This window comes from Arvicanthis niloticus, chromosome 12, assembly GCF_011762505.2.
Source record: "Arvicanthis niloticus isolate mArvNil1 chromosome 12, mArvNil1.pat.X, whole genome shotgun sequence".
Taxonomy (NCBI): domain Eukaryota; kingdom Metazoa; phylum Chordata; class Mammalia; order Rodentia; family Muridae; genus Arvicanthis; species Arvicanthis niloticus.
This window is the reverse complement of record NC_047669.1, coordinates 9,318,963-9,336,550: the sequence shown is the minus strand read 5'-3', so window position 1 is coordinate 9,336,550 and position 17,588 is coordinate 9,318,963.

Below are 17,588 nucleotides of genomic sequence, written 5' to 3'. Positions count from 1 at the left end.
AATTTATTTATTAGAACAAAATCTAGCCCACCAAGAGCTAAAGGCTGGCAGGGTGACAAGTACCCAAAATTATCACCGGCTACATCTGAGACCAGGGCATGAAGATCAACTGAGCACAGGAGTTCAGCACTGGCTTATATATGGCTTGTACCAAAACCTCTTAAGTAGGCTGATTTTATTTTATTATAACTAGATTTAAAAAAAAAACAAAAGCAGGCTGGAGGGCTCAGTAGAAGAGTGCTTGCTGCTTTTACAGAGGCCCCAAATTTGGTTCCCAGCACCCACATTGGGCACCTCAGAAGTTCCTGTAACTTGAACTAATTTTGCCCTACTTCAGTACCTTCACTGGCACATACCCCAACATGCACATATATATAATAAAAAATAGTAAAAGAAATCTTAAAGAATAAAACAAGCAAGGGGAAGGAAAGTTGGTCAGGTAGCACTTCAGAACACTGTAGAGGACTCTGATTCTCAGCACTCTCCATCCTGTCTCAGTCATCTATAACCCTAGTTCTATGAGATAAGATGCCTAATTCTGACCTCAGATGCCAGCACGCATGCGATACGTTTACTTGCATGCAGGGAAAACACTCATACACATTAATTGTTAAAAATGTATTAAAAATAAGCAATAGCAGCCAGGCAATGGCCACTCATGCCCTTTTATTACTAGCAATTGAAAGGCAGTGGCAGACAGATCTCTGTGAGTTCAAAGCCAGCCTGGTCTACAGAGATAGTTCTGGGACAGCCAGGGCTACACAGAGAAACCCCTTCTCAGAAAACCAAAAAGCCAACAGCAATAAAAAAATCTTCCACATACCACACACACTGTAGTGCCTATAATATCTGGCATGTAATTTTAAAATAATAGATACAAGAAGAAAGTATGGTCTATAGCCAAGAAGGAAATCAATAGAAACACCTCAAAATGATGGAGAGGCTGAGGGTGTCGCTTAGCTGGTAGAGTGCTCAGTGTATACGAAGGCCTCCATTCTATTCCCAGCACCACACAAGCCAGCTGGGATGCCCTAATCTGCATCCTGATGCTCTGGAAGTGGAGGAGGATCAGAAGTTCATGGTAAAGGTCATTCCTACTCAGAAACATCAAAGGGCCAGCCTTGGAGACCCTGTCTCAACACCATAAAAACCTATTATTATAGTCACATTTAGCTGTTGCAAGGAAAAGACAAATATTGTGAGAGGAAAAGTGGGAGAGAATTGAAAGATCAAAAATATAAAAATTTTTAAATAGAAATTCTAGCAACCAAAAACAAAAATGTATGAATTAAAGATTTCACCAGATAGATTTGATAAAACACTAAACCACAAGAAAATCATCAAACTGTTCATGTGGCCTGAGATCCAAAATGGCAAAAAAGCTTGAATTGCTAACATAGTCACTGTCCTGTTGCTATGAGCGACACCATGACCAAGACAACTCTTTTTTTTTTTAAGACAGGGTTTCTCTCTAGTTCTGCTGTCCTGGAACTCAGAAATCTTCCTGCCTCTGTCTCCCAAGGGCCAAGATTAAAGGCATGCATCACCACCCCAGCCACAATAACTTACAAAAAACAGCATTTAATTGGGGGGGGGGGGGGGGCTTCCCTTCGGTTTCAGAAGGTTAGTTCATTATCATGGTGGGAAGCAGACAGGAATGGAGCTGGAGCAGTTGCTGAGTGCTTTACATCTTGATCCAAAGAAGGAGGAGGAAGAGGAGGGAAGGAAGGAGGGGAGGGGAGAGAAGAGAGGAGGAGAGGAGACAGACACTAGGTCTGGCATGGGCTTTTGAAACCTCAGAATGTAACCCCAGTTACACACTTCTCCCAACAAGGCCACACTCCTCAAACAGTCCACCAACTAGAGGTCAGACATTCAAATACAGGACTCTGTGGGGTCATTCTACCCGAATGCTACACGTGGCCTCTCAGTGACCTGCTGACAGGATCGGCTCAGCTACTGCACCTGAAGTTCAAATCTGAGGAAAACAGGTGAAAAGCTCTTGATAGGAAAGCACTTGAATGATGTGACAGCATGAATAAACATTGCCACCACCCCACCCCACACACCCCAAGTTTCCAAAACATAAACCCACAGATCTGAGCAGCTCCAGGAGCCCTAAAAAAGAAAAAGTGAAGTCAAACATACCAGAGACATGGGAGTGAGCTACTGAAGCCACAAGAAAACAGATGAGAAGCAGCCAGAGAAGGAAGTATGCATCCCATGGGGGAATGGTGGGAAAATATCCTCGAATGTCTCATGAGAAACAATGCGTCAGAACACCCAGGAACATGCATGGAATGTGACAGGAGAAAAATCTTGGAGCTGGACAGGACTTCGTTGGTTAGTGCTTGCCTTTTGTTTTCAGAGGACCTACAGCTGGTAGTTCAAATCCACCTGTAACTACAGATCCAGGGGATTCTGGCTTCTCTGGGTACTCAAATGTACACACACACACACACACACACACACACACACACACACACACACACACAGAGGGGAAGACATACATAAAAAGCAAGTTTAAAAAAGGAAAACCGATTAAACTATGTAAGAGTCTATATTAAGAACCTTCAAATATAGGGGAATAAAGCCATTTTCTAACAAATGAAACCTAGAGAATTTCATTACCAATATATAAGATCTACGGAGAATTTAAAAAAAAAAATCTTTAGGCTGAAAAAAAAGTATACTTGGTAGAAAAATAAATGAAAAAACAAAGATTAAAATAGCAGAAGAGGTAAATACGATAATGGATGCAAAACAGTACTTTCCTCAGTCTTAAACTTCTCAGAAGATAGATTTAAAAAAACAAAACCAAAACTACCCACAGGGTGTTCCCTTCCCCCAGGCCTGAGAAGGCCTGCAAAGTCATTTACCACAATAGACCAAGCAACAGTAGGACCTAGGAGATGCATTGCATTACCAGCCTTGGCTCCTTGGAGCCTTGGAGCCTGCTTCCTGAGCTAAGAAGAATGGACTGCCTGCTGAGCTAGCCTTGACACCTTCCGGACTGCTATCTCCTTGCCCAGCCCCTGGGCTGAATGAGAAGAGACTCTGGGGGGTGGGGCTTCCCCTTTATATGTGAAAGCAAATTATTAAACTTGGAGCCTTGATCAGAGAACTTTGTCTTGGCTTCATCTCTTCCCGCCTGTTTCCCTATTCTCGGCCTCTCTTACAGGTGAACCCGGTTCAGCTGTTACTGCTGGCGGCAACAACAGGGCAGGAGAGATAGCTCAGTGCTTAGAAGTATGCGCTGCCCTTTCAGAGGACCTGAGTTCGGTGTCCACAACCCACCTCAATTGACAGAAACTACCTTCAGGAGTCTGACATTCTCTTCTGGGCACTTCGAGTACCTGTGCACATGTGTGTATGCCCACACACAGACATGTACAGACATATACATACACACACAGACACACACATACATACATAAACACACAAACAGACACACAGACACATTCATACATACATGCACAAACACACAGAGACAGACACACAAACACACAGACACACACGCACATCATTGAAGACAGAACATGTTTTAGAAAATGACAACATACTTCAGGGTTATGCCAAATGTGGAGATGAAACCTATGTAAACCACAGCATAGAACGCAGGTATGAAAATAGACTGTTGTGTAAGTTTCATAAACTAAACATGAGGGTTGGAGTGATGGCTTGGTGGTTAAGAGCACTGACTGCTTTTCCAGAGGTCCTGAGTTCAATTCCCAGTAACATCATGATGGCTCACACCATCTGTAATGGGATCTGATGCTCTCTTCTGGTGTGCATGAAGACAGCATACTCATACCTAAAATAAGTAAATCTAAAATACACTTTTACAGGATTTTAAAAAAAATGATTAAACATGAGGTCTTATTATTTAACATAGAGTAGCCTAAGTTAAAGAAGAACTTTGGCTGGATATTGGTGACAAACGCCTTTAATTCCAGCACTCAGGAAGCAGAGGCATGTGGAGCTCTGGGTTCAAAGCCAGCCTGGTCTATAGAGTGAGTTCCAGGACAGAGAAACACTGTCTAATCCTCTGCATCACAACCCCACACAACATGATGATGAAGTTTGTAAATCCTAGAAAGATCATTAATCTTATAAAATAAAGACTCTATATAGATGATAAGGAACTTGAATAATTAATATGCCCAAATAATTAAAATATAGGGGAGGGGGAAGACAAAAACAAAACATGTGAAAGAAATAAAAGCCAAGGGCTGAAGAGATAGCTCAGCGGTTAAGAGCACTGACTGCTCTTCCAGAGGTCCTGAGTTCAATTCCCAGCAACCACATGGTGGCTCACAACCATCTGTAATGGGCATCTGATGCTGTCTTCTAGTGTGTTTGGAATAAGACAAGAAAGAAAGAAAGAAAGAAAGAAAGAGAGAGAGAGAGAGAGAGAGAGAGAGAGAGAGAGAGAGAGAGAGAGAGAGAAAAGGCCAAATAGTGGAGCCTACATAGATAGTTTGGCAGTTAAGAGGACTTAATGCATTCAGAAGACCTGCATTCAGGTTCCAGCACCTGTGTCAGGGGCCTCGTGTATCTCACTCCAGCTCCAAGAGATTTAGTATCTTCATCTGGCCTCCAGTGGCTCCTGCATTTATATACAAGCATGCACACACATGTGTACACACAAACTGTAAGGCCCACTAGAAAAAGAACTCACGGTCCGTGGAAAACTGCAGACTCACCCCAAATCACTCACGAGAAACACATCTTGATGCAAACGCAAGAGGTTTACTGGCTAGCCAGGGCTGTCCTCCCTTCCAGCCCGCGCAGGGGCCTGAGGGATTCCGCAGCCCCGAACAAAAGAAGTTTACAGCTTTTAAGGGTGAATCTACAAACCAGGTGGGGGTGGAGTTAGGGAAGGGGGAAGGCTGAGAGTGGAGTTAGGGAAGGGGGAAGGAGGGGGAACAGGTCACTAGGTCATCGATGCATTTGATCTCAAATTCCTAAGATGCATGGTGTGTCACTTTATAATTGGCTATTTCGAAGTAGTTTCACACTATATATCATGAGCTCCAGTTCAAGGGGGTCAGGCTTATCTCAAACTTTTAGCATCCTGGCACCAACTGTCTCAGGGCTGCTAGTTCAAAGCCCGGCCAAGCTAATCTCGGGCCCATAGCATCCTGACACCATGAATCTTAAGGTTTGTTTAGTTAGGGCCATCTGTTCAAATGGTCAGCTAATTTCCTGGGACTGAGGCAACACAGTGTTTGACTTACAGGTTTTTATGTCTTTGCTTTTAAGAGTAGGGTTCAGGGGATCAACTTATGATTTTTCTATCTTTCAAAACAAATCCAACAGACAGCAATGTAGGAGGCTAGATGTACCCACAAAAAAAGTTACGTTGTTTGTTTTTTTACTTTTGAGACAGAGTTTCTCTGTGTAGCTCTGGCAGTCTTGGAACTGTAGACCAAGCTGGCGTCACACTCAGAGATCCACCTGCCTCTGACTCTCAAGTGCTGGGATTAAAGGCGTGCACCACCATCTGACATTAAATGATTTTAAACGTAAGTTAAGTGTTGTGACAGTAATGTAGTTAGTGGTAGACTGCTTTAGATGTGCAAGTCCCTATATGTCCCCAGTGCAGGAAGGACAAGGGAAACCTTAATTTTGTTAGATATGCTAACCGAAAGACAAGAATTTATCAAACTTGATTAAAGAACAATTATATATTGTTCAAGATACACCTGTAAAGTACAATAATCTATGTGTATGAAAGTAGAATATTATTTTGTTTGCTCACTGAAAAAGTCAAGATATACTTATTAAATAAACAACAATTTGTAGGCATGGGGTGGAAAACTCTGCCATAGAAACACTAATCTTACAAAAACATCTATAAGCAAAAGTTCTTTTCAAGGCTAGAATATTTCATTTTCTAAACATCAAACAGCATAATAATCTTAATATCGACATATTAAAAACAATAAATCTGATATGAACAACAGACTTCAAGACAAAGAGATTATTGAAGACACAGACACTTTATTAGGATAAACTGTCAGTTTGTAACGAGAGTGCAGTTACTGTACGTATGAAGTATAATGACAGAGATTTACTCAGAGATTTACTCACACAAAACAAAACTGACGAATGAAAGAAGAGCCAAAACTTTACAATTATAGTTATCCAGACAACAAAACCAGGAGCTGCTGAGATGGCTCTGTAGTGGGTACAAGTGCTTGCCATGGAAACCTAATGGCCTGGTTTAACCTTTGGCACCCACATTTAAAAAAGAAAAAAGCTGGGTATGGCCACATGCATGTGTGATCCCACCCTTCTTCCAGGGAGATGGGAGGCAGAGATGGAATTGCCCTAGAAGCCTGAAGTCCAGGGTACAACATTCACAATAGAACCCAAACAATGAGACACCCTGCCTCACAACAAGGCGATAGGTAAAAACTGACTCCCAGACATTGTCCTCTGACCCCCACACACCCTGACATGTGCATGCCATCTCCCACATATCGTACACACATGCAAGCAAATAGTAACTTTTTTTTGTTTTGCTTTTTGAGACAGGGTTTCTCTGTGTATCCCTGGCTGTCCTGAAACTCACTCTGTAGACCAGGCTGGCCTCGAACTCAGAAATCCGCCTGCCTCTGCCTCCCAAGTGCTGGGATTAAAGGCATGCGCCACCACCGCCTGGCGCACAAATAGTAATTTTTAACAAATCAGTTATGCTACAAGGCTTGACTGAAACTATCAGCTAATTCAGTCTTCTCACATACACGGACTATCAACGTGGGGAAAAACAAAGAACATACCTCATATTTAGGTAGAATATCAATCATACTCTTGAAGAACATTTTAACTAAAACTGAATTCAGTAACTGAAAGACGTTGAAGAAATCCCTAAATACTTGGAAATTTAAAAACATGCTTAATCATCCCATAGTAAGATTGCATGCTTACTCTCTTTGGAGACCCCTACTCTCTAAGTCTTCAGATATGAGTGCATGCCTTGGAGTAACTGCAGAAACCAGGAAAGCAGCAAGGAGTAATTGCCAAGGCTGAAAGGACGGGAGAATAATGAAGAGGAAAATAGCAATGCACATCAATCTGATGGGGAAATGAGGAGCCTCTAATTAGGAGGAAAGAGGGCCATAAATACAGAGGTTAAAGTAGCAGTGAAGACTCTGAAAAAGTCATAAGGCATCGTAATAATTACCTACCAAAAATTCCTGTAATATACTTAAGTCAATGTATAAATACATATTTTTAGTTTAAATGAAAATTTCTGCCGGGCGGTGGTGGCACATGCCTTTAATCCTAGCACTTGGGAGGCAGAGGCGGGCAGATTTCTGAGTTTGAGGCCAGTCTGGTCTACAGAGTGAGTTCCAGGACAGCCAGGGCTACACAGAGAAACCCTGCCTCAAAAACAAACAAACAAACAAAAAAAAAAAAAAAAAAAAAAAAAAAAAAGAAAGAAAGAAAGAAAATTTCCCATCTGAGTAGATAATGCCTTCCTCAAGAGCCAAAAACTACCCTCCCCACCACCCCCAACAAAACAAGGTTGTTCAAGAGATGTCCAAAACATTATGGCTATTGCTACTGTTCTTGGTTGCCCCAGAGAGGTAGAAGATAAGTCCCATATTGCTGAAGACGCCATGTATTTCAGTCACAGCACCCAGAGCACCCTGAGCTGGAACTGACATCAACACTTCCTCTCTGAGTGTGGAAAAACTCTGCTAATTAATGTTGATGTCCACCATTGATTGGATAGCCTTCTGTGGCTCTGCGTGTAATGGGGGGGAGGGGGGCTCTCTTTATTAGTGGGACTTCTCTTTCTCTGACCTTATCTAGGGAATTCAAAACCCCCACACAATATCTCTACCTGAGGAATGGCCTGTAGCCTCAGTTAGATTGCAGGATCAATTTCCTTTCTCCTGATAAAACCTGTTTAGCTAGCACTTGAGATTCCTGAAAAAATGCTTCCCCATGCTAAGGAGGCATTTTGGTGCCCTAAGCCCTCAGCCAATGACATTTGTCCATCCTGGATGTTCATACCTTCAGTCACCCAAAACTTTATAGGCCTTGAATCACCCTGAGTAAAGTTGATCGGCCTCCTGATAGTGGGTGCTGGTATGGTTATTCACCGCATGTAGTCACAGGGCTTCCAAACACCCTTGCTGTCTCTGTTCCCTTTGCCCACATATAGGGTGACAATCCATGCGAGCAGAGAGTCCCACATCTGAGGACTGCCTTTCAGTAGGATAATTCACCATTCAAGCTCCTAATGGAGGGAAATAACCAACAGTCCTACCATATATGACCTGTGAACCACAACATGTCACAATAACCAAAAGGATGCAGTAGTGGCACACATACCCTGGCAGTAACCAACAGCTCTTTAGTAGTTTGCTTGGGATTAAAGGCTAACCATAAGCCACAACACAACTAGTAACAGTTTTTTTCAGTAAACAACACAATCTCAGGGTTCACAGTGTGATCAAATATCCTGCAACAACTTCTCTTTGATTATTACTTTATTTTATTTTTGGTTTTTTTGAGACAGGGTTTCTCTGTGTAGCCCTGGCTGTCCTGGAGTTCACTCTGTGTAGGCCAGGCTAACCTCGAATTTAGAAATCCTCTTGCCTCTGCCTCCCAAGTGCTGGGATTAAAGGCGTGCGCCACCACCGCCCGGCACGATGAGCCATCTTTCTAGCCCTATATAACTTGTTTTTAAAATAGGATTTTTGAAGCCATCTAATTCTTTGCATTCTATTTTTTTTTTCAGTAAGATGGATAAAGAAGAGAAATACACAGCATTATTTCATAGAGATGGCTACTCCTCATCTGGTTGTGTATCTTTTGATGATGACCAACAATAAGAAATGCATTTCAGATCCAGGAGTGGTGGGTGGCTCATGCCTGTAATCCCAGTGCTTATGAGGCTGAGGCAGGAGGATTGGTATGATTTGAGGCTCCATAGTGAGTTGGAGGCTAGTCTGGGTACAAGAGTTTTTTAGTTAGGGTTTCATTGTTGTGAAGAGACACGATGACCAAGACAGCTTGTATAAAGGAAAACATTTAATTGGGGCTGGCTTAAAATTTTAGAGGTTTGATCTATTATTGTCATGGCAGGAAGCATGGCAGCATCCAGGCAGATATGGTGCTGGGGAAGCTGAGACCTGATCCAAAGGCAGCAGGAGACTCTCTTCCACAGGCAACTGGAAGAAGACTCTGATTTCACACTGGGCAGAGTTCTGGCATAGGAGACCTCAAAGCCCAACCCTACAGTGACACACTTCCTCCGAAAAGGCCATACCTCCTAATAGTGGTATTCCCTGTGGTCCAAGCATTCAAACATACTATTCTATAGGGGTCATACTGACGAGGTCAACTCAGGAACTTTGGAATACTTGTCCCTCTGGAAGGCAGAGGTTAATTAACAGTCCTCAGACTACAGGGGGGACCGATATGCAGATCCAGACACATTCCACAGGATGGACCATTGGCCACCCACAGACAAGGGAAGTCCTTGCCACCTCATTCCCTAAGGACCAGTCAGTTTAAAAGTCACACTGTTCTGCCAAACATATTGTGCCTAGTTGCTGTTTCTCTAGTCTACCCTAAAAACTGTATAAAAACTGACCGCCGGGCGGTGGTGGCACTTGGGAGGCAGAGGCAGGTAGATTTCTGAGTTCAAGGCCAGCCTGGTCTACAGATTGAGTTCCAGGACAGCCAGGGCTACACAGAAAAACCCTGTCACAACACCCCCCCCCAAAAAAAAAAAACCTGACCAAATGGGCTGCCCAGGATCGCCACTCCACCTTCGGTGTAGGACGGCCCCAGTGCATTGGAACATTAAATTCCTCTTGCTTTTTACATTAATTCTTGGTCTGCATGGTTCACTCAGGGGGTCCCCAGTAAGCTACGGCTAGCCAGAGTCTTACAATGCTTATTCAAACCACTAGAAGACATTATTTTCCCCCAAACAAAGAAAATAAGTATTCACATTGTATACACAATTTTTTTAAAAAAGAAAACATGCTTTTTATAAATATGATAAAGAAAAAGCATAGCAAGGTTTAAATAAAATATCAATATTTAAATAGAGTACAGAGAAGTTTCAAATGAATTAAGCTAAACAAAAATAAGGAACAAATTTGGACCCAGAAGAACGTGGATCGTGCTTCCAGGTTCATGAAGACTGATGTAGCCTTTTCCAGGAGGCACCTTGAGTCTAGATTTTTGGCATCTAAACAAAATTTATTTTCTCTTTGAAATAGGCTCCTGTATAGCTCATGCTGCCCTCTAATTCATCATGTACCCCAAAATGACCTTAACCTTCTCATTCTCCTGCTACAGTCTTCTGCCAGATCGTGCATGTTTGTCACTGTGACCATTTTATATGGTGTTGGGGATTGAGTTGAGGGGCTTTGAGCATGCTAGGAAGGCACCGAGCAAACAAACTTCATCCATGGGACCTCAATGAAGTATCTTGTTTTGTTTTAGTTTTTTAAAAATTTATTTATTTTTCTTTCTTTTATTTATTTATTCTTCTATCATGTATTACATTTCAACTGCAGTTTCCCCTTCCTTCTCTCTTCCCATTCCCTCCTCCCCATGCCCTCATGCATCCACAGCAGTTCTTTGGCAAAAGGGACCTTTAATGTGGATTCATCTTTCTTCATCTACAAGGAAAGTTTTAACACCCTATTATAAAACTATTGCTGTATTAATACAGAATTGTAGGATAGAATCATAAAAGTATTTTGGAAAAAATTCTGATGAAATATTTATTCCTTATTACAAGCAGCAATTAAATTGGTTATTGCAGAATGCTGATATTTGGCCTATTGCATGTGTAAACTTTTTAGGCAAAATTGATAATCATTATCCAAAAGACAAGTTATTTCAATTTCCCTCTATGCATGCTTTTGTAAGAATGATGCTGATCATAAGATTACTGAGTGCCCTAACAATGGGGTCAGGGAAGCTGTATTGGACATATGTTCCTGCTTACCTCTATTCCATATTGGACAAACTGTCTTGACTCAATCTTTCAGACCTTGTGGGACAGAGAATGCAAAAGATAAGTTATAATGAGTCTTCTCTTTCCTTTAATGTGACCAGTTATTCCGACTCAATCATGGACTGGTTTAGAAATCAATCCAATATTGAAAAAAAGGAAAAGCCAAGTCTTCATTTGGAATGCTGGCTCTGGACATTTTCAGAGACATAATTAAAAATTGACAGCTGCCTTGCATGATATGTTTGCAGTGAATAAAATTGGAATAGAATCTGGATTTAGAACAATGACAGGATCTGGATTTTGAACATGTGTTAGTGCATGTGTTAAGCTCTTTTATTAGTTGGTCATGTTAAAATTACTTTTGTTTCTTTTATGGTATTTAAAGTAAGTTGTATTGATTGCAGACTTTTTAATTGTGTTAGTGTATTGGAATCTGTCATGTCTGTTATGGTGGTTTATCAACCAGCTTTTGTTTTATTGCCTGTGAGTATTACAGGACCTCGGTATTCTGAAAAAAGCTTACAAATTCTAGAAGTAAGTCAGGCTTTAAACAGAAACAAGAGGGCTGGAGAGATGGCTCAGAGGTTAAGAGCACGAAGTGCTCTTCCAGAGGTCCTGAGTTCAATTCCCAGTAACCACATGGTGGCTCAGAACCATCTGTAATGGAATCTGATGTCCTCTTCTGGTATGTCTGAAGACAGCTACAGTGTACTCATATAAATAAATCTTAAAAAAAAAAACAAAACAAAAGCAAGAGGGTAGTGGGCTTGATTATTGCCGGTATAGCAGCTTTAATTACATTAATAGCTAGCACCACTGCTTCTGCAATTGCTTTGACACAAGAAGTTAAGACAGCTACTTTTGTTAATCATCTAGAAAAAAAATGTTACTAATGCTCTTAGTATTCAGGAGGATTTAGATAGGCATTTGGAACAACAAATTGACACTCTTTATGATACTGTTCAAATTATTGGAGAGGAGGTTCAGAGTTTAAGAGTAGAAGCCATCACGAGTGTCATGCTGAATACCAATGGATTTGTGTCACTTCTAAAATTTGTGTTACTTCTAAAATGATAGTCAGTATAATTGGAAGAAAGTTCAAAGACACTTGCAGGATATTTGGTATAATTCTAGCACCTCTTCAGATGTTTTAAGTTTGCATACCAAGATTGTGAATTTAAAGAATGCTTATCTGCGGAGTTTTAATGCTACAGATACTGCTGATATTATTTGTGGCTTAAGGTCAGTATTTTCATCTTGGTCAAGCTTCAATAACGTCATATATAGCTTGATCATGTTAGCCCTTCTTGTCCTGGGAATACTTTTATTCCCACCCATTGTGATAAAACTTGACTTTAACAACACCAACATGTTGGTGGCCAAAATACATGGCTTGAAAATAAAAATGGATCCCCAGACAGAGTTATTAATTTAATAGGCTGGCAGTCAATGACATGTAAGATTCTGCATAGAGCCTTTACCAACCTAAGACAGAAATGCATTGCTTTTGATAAAGCATGTTCCATAATGGGTAAGGAAAGCATTCTTGTTAGAACAACCTAAGACAGACACAGTCTTGTTTATGAAATAAAAGGGGGGAGGGAGATGTGGAGAGCTTTGGGGGCTGCCTTCTAGGAATTTGGCAGGAATTTGACATTGGGCTAGGATACAGATGTAGGCCCAAGCAGGAATTTTACTTTGGGCTAGGACTCAGGAAGTAGGCTCAAGATAAATACAACTGAGGAACGTGTATCTTGATGGGTCTTGTTAAGACTCTGAATACAGTAATCATGGGACCTTTGTTTCTGCTTTGTTTGTTCCTTAACTACTCTGTTTTTGCCTTAGGACTGACCATATACTTTGCATGTAGTTAGAATGGTATACAAGCAGACTGAAAAAAATAAACCCACTTCAACCTCAGTACTGGCTGGAGTCATGTTATAATGTTGTCTAATTGTCTTTTTCTTTTCAATCCTTGCTCCCTCCCTTGACACCTGGTTGACTGACTGAGCTGGCTTGGTCAGCCCAGGAGTGATATAGCTAGGTCTTCAGGTAGAACTATCTCCAATTTTCTGAAGAACCTCCAGATTGATTTTCAGAATGGTTGTACCAGTTTGTAATCCCACCAGCAATGAAGGAGTGTTCCTCTTTCTCCACATGTGTTATCACTTGGGTTTTTGATCTTAGCCATTTTAATTGGTGAAGGTGGAATTTCAGGGTCATTTTGGTTTACATTTCCCTGATGACTAAGGATGTTGAACTTTTTTTTTTAAAGTGCATCTTGGCCATTTGTGATAAGTCTGTTGAGACTTCTCTGTTTAGCTCTGTACCCCATTTTTAAATTGGGTTATTTGGTTTTTTGGAGTCTAACTTCTTGAGTTCTTTATACATTTTGAATATTAGCCCTCTATCAGATGTAGGGTTAGTGAAGTTTTTTTCCCCCAATTTGTAGATTGCTGTTTTGTCTTATTGATAGTGTTCTTTGCCTTTCAGAATCTTTTCAGATTCATGAGGTCCCATTTATCCATTGTTGATCATAGAGCCTGAGCCATTCGTGTTCTGTTCAGGCTATTTCTTCCTATTCCAGTGTGTTTGAGGCTCTTTCTCACTTTCTCTTCTATTAGATTCAGTGTGTCTGGTTTTATGTTGAGGTCCTTGATCCACTTGGACTTGAGCTTTGTACAAGGTTATAAGAATGGATCAAATTCTACTACATGCAGATTGACAGTTAGACCAGTACTATTAATTGAAGATGCTTTCTTTTTTTTCCACTATGTTTTGGGCTTCTATGTCAAATATCAAGTGTCCTTGATACAAATATAGGTGTGTGAGTTTACTTCTGGATCTTTGATTCTACTCCATTGATCAACCTGTCTGTCTCTATACCAATACCATGTGGTCTTCTATTACTATTGCTTTGTAGTACAGCTTGAGGTCAGGGATGGTGATTCCCCAAAAGTTCTTTTACTGTTGAGAATTGTTTTGGCTATTCTGTTTTTTGTTTGTTTTGTTTTTCCAAATGAAGTTGAGAATTCCTCTTACCATGTATGTGACAAATTGTGTTGGAATTTTGATGGGGATTACACTGAATCTGTAGATTGCTTTTGGCAAGATGGCCATTTTCATTATGTTCATCCTACCAATTCATGAGCATGGGGATCTTTCCATCTTCTGATGTTTTCTTTGATTTTTTTTCTTCAGGAATTTGAAGTTTGTGTCATGCAGATCTTTTGCTTGGTAAGAGTTACACCAAAGTATTTTATATTGTTTGTGGCTATTTTGAAGGGTCTTTTTCCCCTAATTTCTCTCTCAGCCTGTTGATCATTTGTATGAGGGCTACTTATTTGCTTGAATTAATTTTATATTTTTCCACTTTGTTGAAGTTGTTTATCAGCTATAGGAGTTCTTTGGTGGAATTTTGGGGGTTGTTCATGTATACTATCATATCATCCACAAATAGTGATACTTTACCTTATTTCTTTCCAATTTGTATCCACTTGATCTTCTTTTGCTGTCTAATTGCTCTAGCTAGAACTTCAAGTACTATATTGAATAGCTAGGGCAAGAGTGGGCAGTCTTGTCTTGTCCCTGATTTTAATGGGATTGCTTCTAGTTTCTCTCCACTGAATTTGGTGTTGGCTGTTGATTTGTTATATATTACTTTTATTATTTTTAGGTATATGCCATGAATCGCTGATCTCTCCAAAACTTTTAACATGAATGGGTATTGTATTTTTTCAAATGTTTTTCTAGCATCTAATGAGATGATCACATGACATTTTCCTTGAGTTTGTGTATTACAGTAATGGATTTTCATATATTGAACCATCCTTGCATCCCTGGGATGAAGCCTACTTAATCATGGTGAATGATGTGTTCTTGGATTCAATTTGTGAGAATTTTATTGAGTATTTTTGCATCAATATTCATAACTGATATTAGCCTAAAGTTCTCTTTCTTTGTTGAGTCTTTGTATGATTAAGGTATTAGAGTGTCTATGGCTTCATAGAATGAATTAGTGTTCCTTCTGCTTCTATTTTGTGGAATAACCTTAGGAGTATTGGTATTAGCTCTTCTTTGAAGGTCTGGTAGAATTCTGCAACAAAACTATCTAGCCCTGGGGTTTCTTTGGTTGGGAGGTTTTTAATGACTACTTCTATCTCTTTAGCAGTTATGGGACTGTTTAGATAGTTTACTTGATCTTGATTTAACTTTGGTACATGGTATCTGTCTAAAAAAAATCATCTATTTCATCTAGATTTTTCAGTTTTGTTGAGTAAAAAGAAAAAAGAAAAAAAGAAAAAAAAAAAGAAAGAAAGAAATGGGATTTTAGGTCAGAATCTTGCTTTTCAGGTATGTTAGGGTATCCAGGGCTTGCTGTGGTGGGAGAGCTGGTTTCTGATGGTGCCAAGTGGCATTGGTTTCTCTTGCTTATGTTCTTGTGCTTGCCTCTCACCGTCTGGTTATCTCTGGTGTTAACTAGCCTGGGTGTCTCTGACTAGAGCCAGCCTCCTTGAAGGCAGGTAGAGCTCTGTGGCATGGGTTAGAGCCAGCCTCCTGGGAGGCAGACAATGCTATCTCTGGTTGGGGGTGAGGGGTGAGTGTGCTCCTTTGTTCCTGATTAGTGCAGGCCTCTGTGTCCCTGGGTACAGCAATCCTTCTTTGTCCCTGGTTAGGGCAGACATCCTGGGAGACAGGCAGGCTGTGAAGTGAGGGAGGGGAGCAGGTCTGCAGATCCTGCTCTGGTGGAGGAGCAGACCAGACAGAATATGGAGCTCTGGCAGAGGGGGTAGGTCTCATGTCAGCTGGGCTCTGTGGGTGTCCCAGCTGGTGTGGGTCTGGGGGCAGGAGTCTTATCTGTATCTCTGGTTACTGCAGACTTCCTGGGAGACAGGCAGGCTGTGGGGTGAGGAAGGGGAGCAGGCCCACTGATCTGGCCAGGTGGAGAAACAGCAATCACATACCTTTCAGTAATGGTGCTATCCCTTCTGTTGTTCTGTTTAGGAAGATTTCCTCATTATTTCCTTTGTCCCAAGATCATGACAGCTTTGAAGAATCATGGCCACTTACTTTATATAATCTCCTTCAGTTTTGGGTTTGCCAAGGTTCCCTCTTAGGTAAACCCTAATCATTATTATTTTTTTTTTTTTTTAAGAGAAAAGCTAATAGAGGACGAGTGACGTTACTACTTTGTACTAATAATGGAGTAGTGCTGATCACGTTGACTGCAGGAAGCACCAGACATTGTATCTCTCATCATAGAAATGTGTCAGCTGGGCAGTGGTAACATACATTTTTAATCCCAGCACTTGGGAGACAGAAGGAGGCAGATCACTGAGTTTGAGGCCAGCCTGGTCTACAGAGTGAGTTCTAGGATAGCCAGGGCTACACAAGAAATCCTGTCTTAAAAATCTAAAAGGAGAGAAAAAATGTATCCCAGCTAGATGTGGTGATGTGTGCCAACAGTTGCAGTTGCTCTTGAGGGTGAGGCAGGAGGATCTCTTGAGTATGGAAGTTTGTAACACTTTTTAAAAAAGATTTATTTATCTTATGTATATGAGTGCTCTGTTTTAATGCATACCAGAAGAGGGCATCAGATCCCATTTCAGATGGTTGTGAGCCACCATGTGATTGCTAGGATTTAGGATTTGAACTCAGGACCTCTGGAAGTGCCCATAACTGCTGATACATCTTTCCAGCAGAGTATGAGAGTTTGAACATGAACAGCATAGTAAGACTCTGCTGGATAAAGGGGGTTTTGGGATAGGTATACAGCTCAGTGGGTATGAACACTGGATGCTCTATCAAAGGACCCAGGTTCAATTCTCAGCACCCACATGGCAGTTCACAACTGTCTTGTAACTCTGTTCCAGGTAAGTCAAGTTCCTCTTCTGGCTATGGTACAGAGAAACATATGCAGGCAAAGCACCCATACACATAAAATAAAAATAAATCTAAAAGGGTGAAAAAAAGAGGGGCAACACAAACTGTTTCTTTGCTCAAAAAGCAAAGCAACAATCTTAATCTGCTGAATCTTACAGACTTAGCTCACAGGAGTTCACAGGAGTAGAGAGACATATTAAATAATACCACAAGGCTATGAAGACCCCCAAATTCGGGAAACCCTTACTCAAATCTCAGGAAGTCACCGCCACCCAAAAATTGCAAGACACTGTACCTGGATGCAATCAGCAGAGGTTTATTAGGGAGAGTTGGCCAGCCAATGGTCAAACTGCTTGCTCATGCAGGAGCAGAACTGACAAAAGACCAGCAAGCTGAGGGGCTTTTTAAAAGAGAAAAAAACAAACCAGGGGAGTGGGGAGGGAGGTGAGGGGTTGTCAAGGATGCATAACATAAAAATAGCGGAGAATTCCAAAAGAACGCAACCTAAGTGAATCAGGGTCATGTGGAAAACACTCTATACCCATTCCTCTCAAAAATGTGGTCTTGTCCTGTCAGTTGCTCAACTATTTCTCAGTTGTTGCCTTGTCACTTGCCCAACTATTTCTCAGTCTCACCTAGATGACTTGCATTTTTCTTTGTGGTTAGAAATGTGTCTTCCTGCTTTGGGCCTTCCCCACCCACA